Source organism: Myotis daubentonii, chromosome 4 (genome assembly GCF_963259705.1).
Source record: "Myotis daubentonii chromosome 4, mMyoDau2.1, whole genome shotgun sequence".
Taxonomy (NCBI): Eukaryota; Metazoa; Chordata; class Mammalia; order Chiroptera; family Vespertilionidae; genus Myotis; species Myotis daubentonii.
In genome coordinates this window covers 95,432,942-95,450,846 of record NC_081843.1, presented here as the reverse complement: position 1 = coordinate 95,450,846, position 17,905 = coordinate 95,432,942, and positions in this window count along the sequence as shown.

The following is a 17,905-nucleotide window of genomic DNA, read 5'->3' as shown; positions in this document are numbered from 1 at the left end:
TTCTTTCTTTCTTTCTTTCTTTCTTTCTTTCTTTCTTTCTTTCTTTCTTTTCTTTCTTTCTTTCTTTCTTTCTTTCTTTCTTTCTTTCTTTCTTTCTTTCTTTCTTTCTTTCTTTCGTTAATTCTCACTTGAGGATATTTTTTCCATTGATTTTTAGAGAGAATAGAAAGTGAGGATGGGGGAAAGAGAGAGAGAAAGAAAAAGAAAGAAGGTTTTTAGAGACAGTGGGAGGGAGGGAGAGAGAAAGGGGGGAGAGAGAGAGAGAGAGAGAGAGAGAGAGAGAGAGAGAGAGAGAGAGATTGACTGGTAGCTTCTCTTATGTGCCCCAACCGGGGTCAGGGATTGAATCTGCAACCCAGGTACATGTCCTTGACTGATAATCCAACTCACAACCCTTCAGTGTGATGGCCAGTGCTCCATCCACTGAACAACACCTGTCAGGGCCAGGTCAAGTCTCTTTTTACACAGAGTAGATGATCAGGTGCGATGCCCACACTCTGCCTACAGAGAGTATACACCTCACCACTGTCCCTCAGAGCCAAGCTTGCAAGGGACTATGCAGTATAATTGGTTCATCACATATACATATATACCAAGCTATTTTATCTTTGTACTGACCTTGTGCTTCTCCATTCTCCATCAGCTAGGTATAGGAAATTCCAATGAGGTCATAGATGACATCAGGATGTGATCATGTGTTTGTGCAGCTTACATGTAGTCTCTGGACCTTTTTGAGCCCAGTTCCAAATTCACCACTTCTAGTCTATAATGGATATCTGATGGACTCACTTGAACTTCAGACTTAGTTGTCAATCCTGGCTGCAAAATCAATTGATGTAAAGTTTCTATGAGGATCCATTAGTATGCAAGGAAGTGGTTTTTTTTTTAATTTTATTTTTAATTGAGGTATATTGACATATAAATTTATATTAGTTTCATATTTACAACATAAATGATTCAATATTTGTATAGTACACTGAAATGATCACCCCAATAAATCTACTTACCATTTGTCACCATACATGTTGCAATTTTTCTCTTGTGATGAGAATTTTAAAGATTTACTCTCATAGGAGCTTTTGTTGTGCAATGTAGTATTATTAAATACTAGAGGCCCAGTGCACAAAATTTGGGTGTGTGTGAGGATCCCTCAGCTCAGCCTTCACCCTCTCACAGTCCGGAAGCCCTCAGGGGATGCCCTACTGACAGCTTAGGCCCGTTTCCTCTGGGGAGCTGGCCTAAGCTGCAGTCTGGCCACAGAAGCTTAGAGCAGTCGCCCCGTGTGTGTGTGTGTGTGTGTGTGTGTGTATGTATGTGTATGTATGTATGTATGTGTGTGTGTGTGCTGGGAGCCAGCCCCCAGCCACACCGCAGAGGCTCAGAGCAGGTGCCCCTCTATGTTGATCTCTCAGGCTCAGGCGGAGCCCGGCCGCCAACTCCAGAGCTGGTCATGACCATGAAGGAATCTTTAACTCATTTGCATATTACTTGTCTCTCTCTCTCTCTCTCTCTCTCTCTCTCTCTCTCTCTCTCTCTCTCTCTCTCTCTCTCTCTCTCTCCTACGGTGGTTACCAGAGAAGATGGGGGTGTCTAGGGTGGGAGAAATGGTGAAAGACATCCAAAGGTTTAAACTTTTATTTATAAAATAAATGTAACAGAGATGTAATGTACAGCATGGTGACAATCTATGAAGACCCCCCCCCCCATGTTCTCTGTATCTATGAGCTGCTTTATTATTAGTTTGTTTTAATGTAAATTGTTTTGTTTTAATTTTTTTCTTTTCAGTGGTTCTCAACCTCCTGGCCCTTTAAATACAGTTCCTCATGTTGTGATCCAACCATAAAATTATTTTCGTTGCTACTTCATAACTGTAATGTTGCTACTGTTATGAATCGTAATGTAAATATCTGATATGCAGGATGGTCTTAGGCGACCCCTGTGAAAGGGTCATTTGACCGCCGAAGGGGTCGCGACCCACAGGTTGAGAACCACTGATTTAGATTCAACATATAAGAAAATCTTATCGTGTTTGTCTTTCTCTGTCTGGTGTATTTCACTTAGCATTATGCCACAAGTTTCATGCATGTTGTTGCAAATAACAATGTTTAATTTTTATTTATGGCTTACTAATATTTCATTCTTTATCCATTTATACATTGATGGACACTTAGGTTGTTTCCATATTTTTGCGATTGTAAATAATGCTGCAAAGAACAGGGGAGTGTGTCATATATATTTTCAAGTTAGTGTTTTGGTTTTCTTCAGATAAATACCCAGAAGTGGAATAGTTGGGTCCTATGATTGTTCTATTATTTTAATTTTTGAAGAAATATCTATACTGTTTTCCATAGTGGCTGCACCAATTTACATTCTCACCAATAGTGCATGAAGGTTCCTTTATCTCTGCATTTCACCAACATTTATCTTTATCTTTTGATGATAGCCATTATAACACCTGTGAAATGACATGTTATTATCATTTTGATTTGCATTTTCCTAATGATTGCTGATTTTGAGTATCTTTCCATTTACCTGTTGGCCATCCATATGTCTTCTTTGAAATGTGTCTATTCAGATCTGTCGATCTGCAAAGTTAAGTTAGTGGACTTGTCTGCCAGGCAAGCATTTCTTCCTGACTCAAGTACCCAGGCAACAAACCAAACCAGTCTTACTGTCTATTATTTCACCCTATAAGAGCAGGGAAGCAAACTCAAAGTCCTGTCAATTTTAGAAGATAGCCTTCAGTTTCGCCTAAACAGGAAGCCTGACCAGGCACAAGTGAAGTTGTGTAGCCCATCCTATAGGACCACTTACAGCAGCATCCAAGACAAGAGCCCAACCAACACATTTATAGAAGCAAATTTGTGGCCCTGTCTGTACAGGAAGCTAGGAAGGTAATTCTGCCTGATTTAGTTCCTGAGCCAATAAGTTATACCAGTCATTGAGCCCATTCTATCGCCCTATCTGGGCTTTGAAGCAAATTCTAAGCCCCCTCTTTGGCTAATTATATCCTCCAGCCCTATTTGAGCAAGAACCCTAAATAGAGTAGCCAGGAAGTTACATAGCCCATCCCAGAGCCCCACTTACAATGGCACTTGAGCAGAAACCCAAGCCAGAGATTCTGCCCATCAACAGAGGGGAGCCAGGAGTCTTTCCTAGACAGAGAGTTCAGTGGTAGTACAGCCTGATTTTCCCAGCCATTTTGACAAATAAAATGCGAGGGTATTTGTTGCCAGTAGGCCTGTCTTATAAGTCATATTAAGTTCTGTCCTGGCCTGTGTGACTCAGTTGGCTGGACATTGCCCCATGCACCAAAAGGTTGCCTGTTGATTCCCAGTCAGAGCACATGCTCAGGTTGTGGGATCGACCCCAAGTAGGGTGTGCAGGGGGCAGCTGATCTATGTTTGTCTCTCACATCAATATTTCTCTTCCTAATTGATGTTTCTCTCTCTCCCTGTCCCTTACTCTCTCTCTAAAAATCAATTTAAAAAAATTATTTCTTTAGAAAGAAGGAAAACAATATAGGTAAAATACTAAGACCTATCCAAAGAAAGGAAGGACATCAAAGAAGGAATAATTGAAGATAACATAAAAATGTATTGTCTTATCCTTAATTTATCTAACAGTTTGTTTAAAAATAGAGTATCAACAATGTAATTATTTGTGCTTAAGTTTCTATCTTATCTATATTCATAAGATATACATATGTAAATATATACATTTATACATATATATATATATATGCCTATGTAAATACAAGAATGCCAAAAACTTTGGAGAAATTAATAAATGTCAAAAACTGCATTTAGAAGTCATAATTTACATCTAAATCTTATTCAAGCTTCTTTAACTATATAAGTTACTTAGTTTCTCAATGTTTGTGTTTTTTATTTATAAAGTAGAGCTAATAATACATTTTTAACAATAATACTACCTTCAAAATAATCAAGATTTTTGTAAAAATTGCATGAAACTATGTGTGTATTTGGAACCCTCATGTAAATGCATTTATATTAACAGCTTTTTATTTAATGACATTCCTGGACTCTGTTAATTTTTAAGAATTGACTTGGAAAGGGAAGGGGAACTCAGACAGACAGGAGAATTAGGGTCAATGGTTTTGTCAATAAAATAATAAAATGAAGAAGAACAAATAGGTGGGAAAGATCTGGGCATAGATGCAAGAGACCTAAAGAAGGATACACAGAGTAAGAGAGAAAAGGACTATAAGACGTTTTGTTGGTGCAATGATTCTCATACTGTAAATCTTTATTTCTCTATATTACTTTAAAAACAATTCTCCAATAACTCCATGTTCCCCCATTTCTGTTCAAACTCATTTTCCCTTACAGCCACTGCTTTCCCTGAGATTCCTCTTGCCACTGCTCAGTGAAAAGAGTATTGATTGAGTGATAAAGCAAATCCAGTTACATGGCTGTAGTGATCTCATTTCACAAAAGAGTCTGGAGAAATAAATATATCCTTAGAGTAAACTTTAGATCACTTAACAGTTTTGAAATCCTGAAATGCCAAAAAAAAAAAAAAAAAAACATTTCTAGGGGAAAGGAATAGCTAAAAAGAGCATGAGTGAGAATAAAGTCAGAAGCAGAAAAAATACTCAGCCGAGGAAAAGAGACTGGGATGAAGAAAAAGAGTGAGCAATTTTGTTTAAAATTCCTCCTGATTTTTCCAGTGTTTAGGACTAGGCATGCAATAGAATTCAAGATATTGATATGTATTTTTTCATTCCCCCCCTATCCTTTCATCTTCTTCCTCTCTGTACAAGTCTTTCAGATAATTTATTTCTAAAATATTCTCAGCACTGTTTGTAATGCCTTAAGTGAGTGGATTTAATTTTTTAAAAAATTTGTAGCATATAGACTGCCTTGGATAGAAGGTGGTAGAATTGTGAAACATGATTTGAAAGGAGGCTAAAATCAATTCTTTGGGAACTAGAAACAGGAAAAGGGATGTTGGCAACAATCAAATAATATAGCAATTTTCAACATTTTTCATCTTATGGCAAATAAACTAATTACTAAACTTCGGAGGCCCACCAAAAAATATATTATTATTTTGCCAATCAGACAAAAATATAGTTTTAATTCCTTCACACTGGATGGCTATTGTTGTGTTGAATGTTGTCATATTTTTTTATTTGAAAATCTAAGGGAAAAGGGTTCAGTGCCCCTGACTAAATTGTCAGGCATTTTATGTTTTAAAAATTATTGCTGCACACCAATTGAAAGGTCACTGAAATAATCCAATTTGAGATTTAGGAGGAAGTATTGTGTCAAATGTTTAAAAAGTCTTAATGTTGATAGAAAAAAATACTCCAAATTAGCTTAAAATCACATAGGGAAAATCACATTATGGGATCAACGGAAGAATTGTTTCTATTGCCTTAGTGGTAGAAATAAGAAGACAATGATCAACTGTTGATTAGGCTGAAATACCAAACAATCACAATGAAAATAAAGCATAAGGACAACAATCCAATATGCTTAAACTTGAGCCTATGTTTATAAACTCAAGTGACACCTATTTCTTATCTAAGTGGTAAATTCAGAGTTTAAGAAATAATGGCATTGACCTTGTCTTTGTCCTAAATCAGCCGTGGGCAAACTACGGCCTGTAGGCCGGATCCGGCCTGTTTGAAATGAATAAAACTAAAAAAAAAAAAAAAAAAAGACCGTACCCTTTTATGTAATGATGTTTACTTTGAATTTATATTAGTTCACACAAACACTCCATCCATGCTTTTGTTCCGGCCCTCCGGTCCAGTTTAAGAACCCATTGTGGCCCTCGAGTCAAAAAGTTTGCCCACCCCTGTCCTAAATGCTTGAAAACCTAAACCATCCCCATCATAATGGCATTCATTTTATTTTTTCAATTCCCTTCCTTACTTTCCTATCTCTTTGCAGACCAGACAGATCTTATTTCTATGTCTTAGTCCTGTGTCTATGTGCCTACAAAATGGTTACATTCAAGATATATTTCTTCCATAAGAATATCAGAGTGATAGTCCTCATTGCATGCTCTCAGGTGATGCATGCTTTTAATTTATCTTGATGATATTCACATTGCTCACTTTATCATATTGATCACATTATGCCAGCTAAGCTTCTCTATTAGAAAGATACTCTACCAATTTATTAGTCTTAAGTACTTTGTAGGGAGATAATTTGAAATTGTGCACATATCTCATACCTAATTAATCTTTGAATGTATGTATTTATTCATTTATATAAATATGGTTGATTTTTTCTTCTTCTAAGGACTATAATCTATTGAGACCATTATTTTAATGCTCATTCAAATTGTCAACAATTTGGCCTTTCAAGAAGCCTCCATTATTCTTTTAGCACTTTCTTGCTTTTTATAACAATACTAGAGGCCCGATGCACAAAATTCGTTCAAGAGTAGGCCTTCCTTCCCCCCAGCTACTGGCACCGGCTTCCCTCTGGCACCCAGGACCCAGGCTTCCCTCACAGCCCTGGCTTGGTCCAGAAGGTCATCTGGAAGGACATCCGGAAGGACATCTAGTCTAATTAGCATATTGTGCTTTTATTATTATAGCTGTTTCCAGCACATCTTATAATTTTACTATTCTAGTCTAGGTATCAGTGATATCTCCATGGAACCCTGGTTCTGTTCAATGGAGAATGGAATGAGAGCCTAGATCTGGACACTAAGGTGCTCATTGTTATTAGAGTGTCACTTCTTTCAGGCGCTCATTCCAATTCAATCCAGCATCAATATTCACCCTTATTTATTCCCATTCCGTATTGTCACCAATTCTCTAGTATGGTGTTGGGGATATTGGCTCCTGATTTTTTCTTTTTTTTCTCTCTGAGTTTTCTTATTTCATCAATTTTCTTTGCGTAACCATCCTCTTTCTCCTCCACATTCTTCCTACCACAGATTCCTCCATGGTAGGCTTGTGCTCTGACATACTGTATGCAAAATGATTTTTCCCCCTAATTCTTAATTACATAGGACATGAAAAAAACAACAACAAAAACAACTAATAAAAAATAAGTAAGTGTTCAAAATCTTGTACCATTACAAGGTTTCAAAGTTTATTCCAATATTATTTTTCTCAGAAAGCTGAAACAATTCATATTATAGGACAAAGGTAAAGCGAATGTTTTCTGGACTGACAATAGATCTGAGAGTTTTACCTTAACTTAGAAATGTTTGTCTGGGAGCTTGGAAATATCCTATCATCTAGCTGTCAGCCCTTGGCATATCATGACACTCAGCTTGTCATCTTTTAACTGTGCAGCTTATTCGTTCACTCATGCATTCAACAAATGTTTAGCGAGCATGTACTCAACACTGGAGATGCTGAGGGGAGTAAAGCCAGTCATCATCCCTTCTCTCTTGCACCTGATCTTGTAGTGGTGAAAAAAGTGTGTAGGCAGAAACAAACAAATGGTAATATTTCATACTGTGCATTATGTAGGAAGCAGTCTTTAGAAAAAGAGAATAGGAAGATCACTTTTGGATTTAATCACATAGAAACAACAAATGTCCTTTATATATTTCAGGTTTGACTGTAACAATATAGTTCCAGAAAAGATATTGAGCCCTAAACCTGGATATTAGAACAGAATGCATGATATCTATTTTCTATCTATCTATCTATCTATCTATCTATCTATCTATCTATCTACCTACCTACCTAGCTATCTCTCAATAGATATGTTTGTAATTATTTAAAGTAGTTTAATGTTTTTTAGGGTGCTAATTTAGAAATTAAACTTTTTAAAATGTTTTAATTGATTGATTTGTGAGAGAGAGAGAGAGAGAAAGAGAGAGAGCGAGAGAGAAACATCAACTTGCTGTTCCACTTATTGATGCATTTATTAGTTTCTTCTTGTATGTGCACTGACCTGGGATCGAACCCACAACCTTGGCATATAAGGAAGATACTCTAACCAACTGAGCTACCCGGCCAGGACAGGAAATAAAACTGTTTTTGATGATCCTTAATATAAGGCTTCCCTCAATTGGGAAGCATTGCAACCCCTAGTTTCCTTTAAGAATCTGGATGGAGTCAAGAAACTATTTTTATTGAATATCTGCTAGCTCACTGGCTCCTAGCATGGTTTGCTGAAAATATATTCTTTGCACTTTGTTGAGCAAGCTTTAATTATATAAAATTTGTGTGTCATGAGTTATCTATTTCTCCAAGCCTCTAAACCAGCCCACAGAATAAAAGACTTCAGACATCAACTGCACTATTAGCAGGGTCAGCTTATTCCAATCCTCTTTAACCTCTCTGAGGCACAGCCAATTCAAATTAAGTACTCTTAACACCCAAACTCTTAAAGCAGGTAATTATACAATTGTGGAGCAGAACGCTACATTTCCTTTGCCTCACAGATTTGTGATGGAAAGAATAGAACTTCCAACTGAGCTTTCTCTGTTCAGCCTAGAGATTATTATAGGGAACATTTTCAGTCCATCTAATCATCCTCTGCATGGAAGAAACATTTTCTATTCTTATTGGGAAAAAAATAACATTAATTCTGTTAAATTTTACTGAGACATGAACAGAAGCAGAGCAGAAGTAGGAGAACAAGCATGCCTTGTTTCTTATTTCATTTAACATGCCCATTTTTTTTTTTTTAACATGCCCATTTTTAAGTACCTTCTTTTCCCACTACCTGCTGTGCTTGGGGGATCAAGGAGAAATCTGAGTAGGCAGTACATGTCTCACAAAGTCCGACTCTAGTCTAGTTCTTCCTGTTACAGCTCATCTTTAGTGCATGTTGTAGGTAGACTAATTTCAAAATGTACTCCATAGTCCCAAGCTTGTTGTTCAGGGGGTATGTGGTATTTTCATGTAGAGGCTAGCAGTATTTATGCAAACTTCTGGCATCATTTACCAAAGACTTGCTTTTTAAGAATTGTACTATGATGATAGCATGGCACTAATACATTATACATTATGTTTTTTTTGTCTTGTAATATGCTTAAAAGGAAGTATGAATATAATATTCAGTTAACAAAGTCACACCAGTGCAGCAAGGGGTAATTTTGCCTTTGCTTATTGATTCTGATGATAAGACAGTTCTCTGCAAATTTTTGTCCTGAGCAGCAAAAACAGAATAGGCTAGTGAGACACAATTGTCAAAGCAATCCCACATGCCAAGCCATTGGGAATAACAAAATCAGGAAGACAACAAGAACTGATTCAGAGCTGATCTGGTTTCTTAATGTGCCATGTGATTTACCTATTACCTACACCTGATCATATGGACACAGACAATCCACACTGTGAGACTTCTGCTTTTTTCAGTGACAGAAAAAAAAATATGTAAAACCTCTAGGAATTCAACTCACAATTCTGTGGGTTTAGGAAACAATAATTATTGGTAAATTGCTGCTATTCTTTAGCCACTAAATTTTTTGAAAATTTTTTTGTCCATTTCTCTTATATAAGAAAGAACAGACAAAATAATAGGACATAATGATAAGTTGTTCATTAATATTTCACTAACTTGGCAAATGTTTATACCAAAGTAAATATAATACATTTAATAATACTCAGTAAACCATCATTCTGAATACTTTGTCAATCCACAGGCCTTCTATTTTACAGTTCCATTTATCTATAAAAATAAGTATAAAGTATTTATATATATGTACATATATAGGGATATTTATTAGGGATATATGTATTTTTCATGGTAAATACTTTTAATTTCATAGAAAAAGTATAATTATGTCATTTTTGAGATATCAAATTATAATTAATACTAGAGGCCCAGTGCATGAAACTCATGCACTTGGGGGGGGGGGGTCCCTCAGCTCAGACTACACCCTCTTGAAGTCTGGGAGCCTTCAGGGAGCCCTCACAGTCTGGGAGCCCTATGGGGAGTGGGCCATCAGTCGGATATCCTTAGCGCTTCCATGTAGACAGAAGAGGCTCCCACCACCACTGCTGCGTTAGCCAGCCATAAGCCCAGCTTCTGGCTGAGTAGCACTTCCCCCGTGGGAACACACTGACCACCAGGGGACAGATCCTTCATTGAGCATCTGCCTCCTGGTGGTCAGTGCATGTCCTAGCGACCAGTCATTTTGCTGTTTGGTCGATTTGCATATTAGCCTTTTATTGTATACTAGAGGCCCGGTGCACAAAAATTTGTGCACTCGGGTGTGGGGGGAATCCCTCAGCCCAGCCTTTGCCCTCTCACAGTCTGGGACCCCTCGGGGGATGACCACCTACTGGCTTAGGCCTGCTCCCTGGGGGATTGGGCCTAAACTGGCAATCAGACATCCCTCTGGCAGCCCGGCAGCCCTCGGGGGATGTCCACTTGCCAGCGGGGAGCAGACCTAAGATGCAGTTAGACATCCTTAGCGCTGCTGAGGAGGCAGGAGAGGCTCCCACCAGCACCGCTGTACTGGCAGCCATCAGCCTGGCTTGTGGCTGAGCAGAGCTCCTCCATGTGGGAGTGCACTAACCACCAGAGGGCAGCTCCTGCATTGAGCATCTGCCCCCTGGTGGTCAGTGTGTGTCATAGTGACCAGTCATTCCCAGTCTTTCTGCTGTTAGGGTCAGTTTGCATATTACCCTTTTACTATATAGGATAGAGGCCTGGTGCATGGGTGGGGGCCTGCTGGTTTGCCCTGAAGGGTGTCCCAGATCAGGGTGGGGGTCCTGCTTGGGTGCCTGGCCAGCCTGGGTGAGGGGCTGATGGCTGTTTGCAGCTGGTCACACCTCCTTCAGGGTGGGTTTCCCCACTGGGGTCCCTGGCCAGCCTGGATGAGGGGCTGATGGCTATTTTCAGGCTGGCGGCAACTGAAGTTCCCAGCCTCTCCTTTTTTTCTTTTTCTTTCTATTCTGGGATTTATTTACCTTCTATAATTGAAACTTTGTTGCTGTCATTGGAGCTGAGAGGCGGCTTCTACTTGCTCTAGCTCTGAGGCCATGGCCGGCTGAAAGCAGGTATCTGGGCTTTGTTTAGCTTTTATAATTGCAACTTTGTTGCTTAAAGTGGAGCTCAGAGCCGGGCTGCAGCAAGCAGGGAACCTTGGCTTCCTCCATCACTAGAGCAAGCAAGCCTCCTGCTCGCTTCAGCTGCTTGGCTGCCGGCCGCCATCTTGGTTGGGTTAATTTGCATATCTCGCTGATTTAGCCAATGGGAGGCGTAGCGAAGGTACAGTTAATTACCATGTTTGTCTATTATTAGATAGGAGGGTAATGTGTTATTATGGGCAAGGCCTCTAATTCAATTTTTTTTAGGTAGTTAAAGGGAGGGGCAGAATTTTCACTTGAGCCTGAAGCTAAAATTGCCCTTAGCTCAAAAATCTGCATAACACTGAGACACATGTTGGTGAGGCTCATTCTGAACTCCCACACTGTCCTATTATGTGTATAAGTATTGGGAACCATCTTATCTCTTTAGTTATGTTACAATGACTAACTTTATCTCATGAGTTGTGTTTTGGCCTCAAGCCTGTATCCAGCATTCATGCAGCAACTTCAGCTCTTCTGTTCAATATTTACCTGGCATAGCTTTTATTTTATTTTCTCAAAATCTTTCTAGATTTTTATGTATTAGTTAGGAATAGCCCATGGACACAGACAATAGTCTGGCAAAGGCCTGGAAGGGGCAAGGTGCAGCGTGGAGGAGATCAATAGGGAAAAAAAAAACACACAAAAACTAAAACAAAGGGGCATCTGTAATACTTTCAACAATAAAGATACATTTTATTTAATTTATTTTTATTTTTTTTATATATATTTTAATGATTTTTTCACAGAGAGGAAGGGAGAGGGTTAGAGAGTTAGAAACCGATGAGAGAGAAGCATCGATCAGCTGCCTCTTGCATACCCCCTACTGGGGATGTTGCCTGCAACCAAGGCACATGCCCTTGACCGGAATCGAACCTGGGACCTTTCAGTCTGCAGGCCGATGCTCTATCCACTGAGCCAAACCAGTTAGGGCAAAGATACATTTTAAATAAAGGAAAATATCTTAGTTGAAAAGAGTTTTATGTGAAATAATATAAGTAATTGCTCTACACTGTAATTTATATTCTCAACTCCTCTCAAAGAGATTTTAATTGACCCTATGTTCACTTAATGTTAATTGACCTTATGTTCATTGACTGCGGGACTGACTTCCGCCATGCCGACCCAGCACTGACTGCTATAGGGGCTGTGATCAGACCCTGCTTTTCTGTCTCGGCCTCTTTCCAGGCTTAATCACAGCCCCCTCAGCAGTCAGTGCTGGGTTGCCTGGGCTGAGGCGCTCACAGCATGGCAGTCAGTGCTGGGTCACCATGGCAAACCAGCAATGACTGCAGGACTGACTTCAGCCATGCCGACCCAGCACTGACTGCTATGGGGGCTGCGATCAGACCCTGCTTCTCTCCCAGCCCCTTTCTGGACCTGATTGCAGACCCCTCGGCACTCAGTGCTGGGTTGCTGAGGTGCCCGCAGCGCAGCAGTCAGCACACCTGACTTCCAGTGTTTGGTTGAGCCTTCAGTCATTTTGGAGATTATGAACCCTGGCTCTTTATATAGATAGATAGATTAGATAGATAGATAGATAGATAGATAGATAGATAGATAGATAGATAGATGATAGATAGATAGATAGATAGATAGATAGATAGATGATAGATAGATAGATAATGGCTCTATTGATGTCAGTCTCTGAAATTTATTTAACTGTTTTTAATATCCCTTTGTGTGAATATAACACCTTCATTTTTCATTCTCCCATAGGTAAACTTTCTATTTAAAGTATCTGCCATTGAGAACAATGCAACTATCATTATCAATATTTCAAGCCAAAATTCATGTGTCTCCTTACTGTTCAAACTGAATATTTGTTCAAATGTTTATTGGTCATATGCATTTCCTGTTCTATGAAAAATGTGTTCAAGTCTTTTAATCATTTTTGTTGGAATTGGTTCTTTTCTAATTTGTTTTGATATATTTTCACAGTAGTTGATGTCTACTGTATGCACTCATGATTTTTTGGACTTGGAGCTAAATGTAATGAGCATACATAAATGTATGTATTTAGAGAAGAGACATTTTAATTGCCTAAAAATAAGAAAGGTATTGGTCAACATTATTTTCCTAACTCAATGGTCCCAATTAAGTGTCAGTTTTGTCAGAAATTACAACTCCCTTGACCCTCTATATCACCAGCAAAAAAAGAAAAAAAAATGGTTTCCATACATCACGTGGATATTTGGATCTTCTATGGATTTTGTCTCTATAATTTTGAGCCTTTTTTAATTAGATTGCTTACTTTTCCTGTTATATACTTGAAGTAGCAGTATTTATAGTATTCTCTATTAGGTGTATCCTATATTTATTTTTTACACCTAATTTTTGGTAAACTTTTTCAGTAATTCTTAAAGTACTGCAATGTTAATGTATAATGAGAGAGGAAAGATGGCTTTATAAGTAGACCCATTATTAATAGTTGGACAATCAGATATTTAAAAAATATATTAATTGAATTTAACATAGTGGTATTATACCTGGACTATCTTTATTTCACTTATTTTTAAGCCTTTGTCTTGTATATGTCTGTTTAGGACTCTTCATACCAAAGCTTAGATCTGTTGTTACTGGCCTTTTCAGGCAGAGATCAAAGGAAGAATATGCAATATAGATCTCAAACACAGAGAAAAGATCTGAGGCAGCGAATCAAAGAGGAGGTTCCCTTGAGATTTTGGTTTCTCATTTCTTTTTATGGTGGTGAAGAATCAAAATGTTATATTCTAAATTCTAAGAAAAGAGTGAACTTAAAATTGCTCTGGAATAAATTCAGTGCTCAGATTTTAATCTACTCTTAAATTTAACATTTAGTACTTTCATGATTTTTCTCTCATTCAGATGTCAATGAGATTATTTTCCATATATATATATATATATATATATATATATATATATATGACATATAAAAACATGTTTATGACAATATGCTTAATGAGTTATTTTAAACATTATATTACAGTTCAATGTTTAATACAAATTATTTTATTTAATCCTCACAATTCTCAGGTGTGAGTGATATTTTCCCACATTTTACAACTGAGAGAAACACGTCACAATAAGCTAATTGGTCCTTGAATGATAATATAGGAGTAAAATAAAAATTTTCACTGGAATTCATTCGCATATTCTTGAGTAAAGTTATTAATAAATCTTAATTTATTCATCTTCTAACATTAATGTAGTTACTGTTTTACTATAACAGTAACACAGACTGTGTTGTTTTCTTATTTGCTATCTGTGCTTCTACACAGTTATTCTGGTGTAAACATGGCTTGGGTTAAGGAACAAGGCAGTGCTAAAGTCTAGGTTAAAAAGATCTTAATCTTTTTATCATTTTAGCAATGTAAAATAAAATAAAAATGTTATATTTAGATGATGTTTTACATGGCCAATTTTCAATTACATATTAAATAGTTCCCACTTATCATTTCATAATACATCAAAATATTTAATTTATTACTGTGTTTTGGCAATGGTAAGTGTCTAGATGATTATGCAATTGCATGTTTAACTGCCTTTGTACTCGGCTACTAGGCAAACTCTCTGTCATGTTCATATTTGTACCCCTACAAATGCAATAGAGAGAGCTTGGGTCCAAACTGAGGGGCTCGGTAATAAATATTTTTAAACAAATTTTAATAATGAGTGTTGAGTAGTGCAGGCAATATATACTGAGGTGATATTGCTATGTGATTTGAATATAAATCTATAGGTAACTACATAGTTAAACATCATTGTAGTCTTGAAATTCAACATGAAGAAATATATTGTATTTTTAGTTTTAATTTGATGGAGACAAAATCAAGGTCTGGAATCAACAAAGAAAACTTCTTTTAACAATCTTTTAAAGAAATCTTTCCCAGTTTAGTGGTTAGAAATTATTGAATTATTTTAAAAATGTCCCATATGAATAATTGCATTTTAATAGTAATATAAAAAAGTTATCTAAGAATTTTATCTTGATTTCCTTAATGGATTAAATAATCAATATGCCTGTGAGATAATCATCATTATGTTATTATCATATAATATGCCATCCTTTTTAATGTTATTAAAATGCTTCATATATGCTAAATTTCATGCTGTCCAGTCTATAATGAATAAAGTATAAGATATTAAATAAACATTATATATTATACTATTATGACATAAATACATTAAAATTAAAAATATGTACATAAATATATGAGTATTTATTTTCATTATTTTTAGTAGTATAACCTATTCATTAGCATGAATATCCAGTCTGCTAAGCATTTAATTTCACTAAATATTAATTCACTTACAATTCCTTTTTAATTAAAAATGTAATGTTAATTTTATAATACTTAAACTGTCAGGTATATTAAATATTGCATCAGTCATTAAAAGTAATTTGATATTTTCTGTATGTGTACATGTTTGTGTACATACAAACATGATATATATATATATATATATATATATATATATATATATATATATATATATATATATAAATGGAATCACTGGAATATAGAAATAAATCTGGTCATACAAAATATTTTTCTATATTTACTTATGAGACCACTATGCAAATAATTAGATTGTAGCAAACTCATACATGTCAATCACTTCCACACTTGTCAGTCTAAACCTAATTTTTTTCAAAAATATTTCCTCTACTTCTTAAAAATAAATACAATAAAATCTGTGTCTTTTTTCTTGGATAGAATATATATCTTCTTTTAGAACTGAAATAGGTATCTAAACATTATTTTATATAAATACAAAGAACAAAAAATCATACTTAAAAAACAAACAAACTTTTGTGGTCTCTGAGATCCAAAAAGCCATATTTGTGGAAAAATAAATATAAAAATATGAAGAAAACAAATATTAAGATGTTTAATTAATAGTTATGAAAATTTAAATAGTAGACATGGATTATTTTGAACAGGTTATATGTTTTTGTAAACAATGACATTGTTATCAATATGTAATCAACCTGGTAATTTTTATTTGGGAGAAAAACATATTTTATACTAAAGCATAAAATTATTGATACGTTTAACATGAAGGCAAAAGTAGACTGTCCTCTATAAATTTAATGAATAGGATGAGTAGGATAGTAACACTGCATCAAACTGCATTTACTCTCTTTAAAGTACTACAACTGGGGACAAATAAGTTCACAGGAAAATCTCCTAAAAGAAGTGAGTACATACTCTAATCAGTCTCTTGTTCCTAATTGCTGCTAATGGCAAATGCTTGGAGTAGTAGGTAATTAAATTTCATCATTTCAATTTCCATTCAATAAGAGGAAAATCATAGGAGGAATAAATGGAAGGTTCATAACTTGGGTCATTATTGTTGTGTACATTCACAATTTACTTAAGAAATTTTGAACTATCTAGGGCTGACCTTAGGTTTATAGATGTGTCCCTCTAACCTATATAGAGAAATGGGAAGAAAATTTAGAGTTTAAAAAAAAATTCTCTAGGTGGATGAATACAGACCCTTCAAAGAATTGTCCTGAAGTTCACCTTTTCATTTTTAAAATCATTATATCACTCATTCTACAAATACTTATTCAAAACTGTCAATACATGTGATGTAATTTAGGCACGAATGCAATGTTGAAGAAGATGAAGTCCTGCTTTTAACTAGATAGTGTTCTCATGGGAGAGCAAATAACCAACCAGTAAAACATGCATTAACTGTATAAATTCTTATAGTGACCAAAACTAGAAAAAATAAAGCTGGGTAACTATAACTTGGAGCCAGGAATTCAAGTCAGACTGAATTCCTGTGCCTAGGGAAAGGTTTGAAGTTGCAGTGATGTTTGAGTTAAATCTCAGTAACAGGAAGGGTTAATTAGTGGGTATCACTGGACACTTGGACACAGGACATTCCAGACAGAGTGCAAGGTCCTCAGCCAGGAACGACACTGTAGTAACACTCAGAAGTCTAGCATGGTTTAAAAATACTGAGAATGACTGTCAATTGATATAGACAGAAATATAAAATATACTCTGTCCCAACTAAATATTTAAGGACTAGAAGGACAAATCTGCCTACTAGCTGTCATGAACCAGCACTACACAGTAAGTCATGTTATCCCGTAACCATGGCAAACCAGAGCAACTCCTCTTCATACCATTTCAGCAATTTATTTCAATTCAGTGTTCATATTTTATATCACGATGAGAAATTTTGATTTTATAATTTTAATAAAAAATAGAAACACAGCATATGTTTCACAATTTACATAGTTTATAATTTGTAATTTTGACACTTCTGTAATAGTTAATAGAGACACAAGCCCCATAATCATCTGAGAAGTCATGTGAGGTTGGGGAAGGCATACAAACATTATATAAATGTCTGCACTCTGATAATATGGATGGTTTGGGGTCTGTTTTTTTGGTATGCCAGCAGAAAGGAATGGGAGAAATAGTAGAACGGCTTTCCCAGAATTCTTTTAAAGAATCCGAAGCCACCAATATTCTATGTTGTAAGGTAGGCAATGGATTGTATTTTATCTAATCACCTCTTGTATGAACTAAGAAGTCCCAGATGAGTTATTCAAATGTTTTTTCTGATCTCTAATAGATCATAAGTTAAGAAAATTGGGTAACAATGTTATCATAAATACTAATATTCTCAGCGCTAACATGGAGTTGAAATACAGCCATTCTTAGAGGATAATATTGAGCTGAGAAGCAAAGCTGGAGAGGTGGTGCTCACACTGTGAGATGAGTGATTCAAAACCCCACTTTCTAATTTGGGATTTTTCACTTTTTTTTTTTTTTTACCAATACTGTGTATTGTTTCACTCATGACCCAATCTAGTATTTTCTATAGTCTTTTGTCATGTCATTGGGGCTAAAAGAAATGAAAAATATC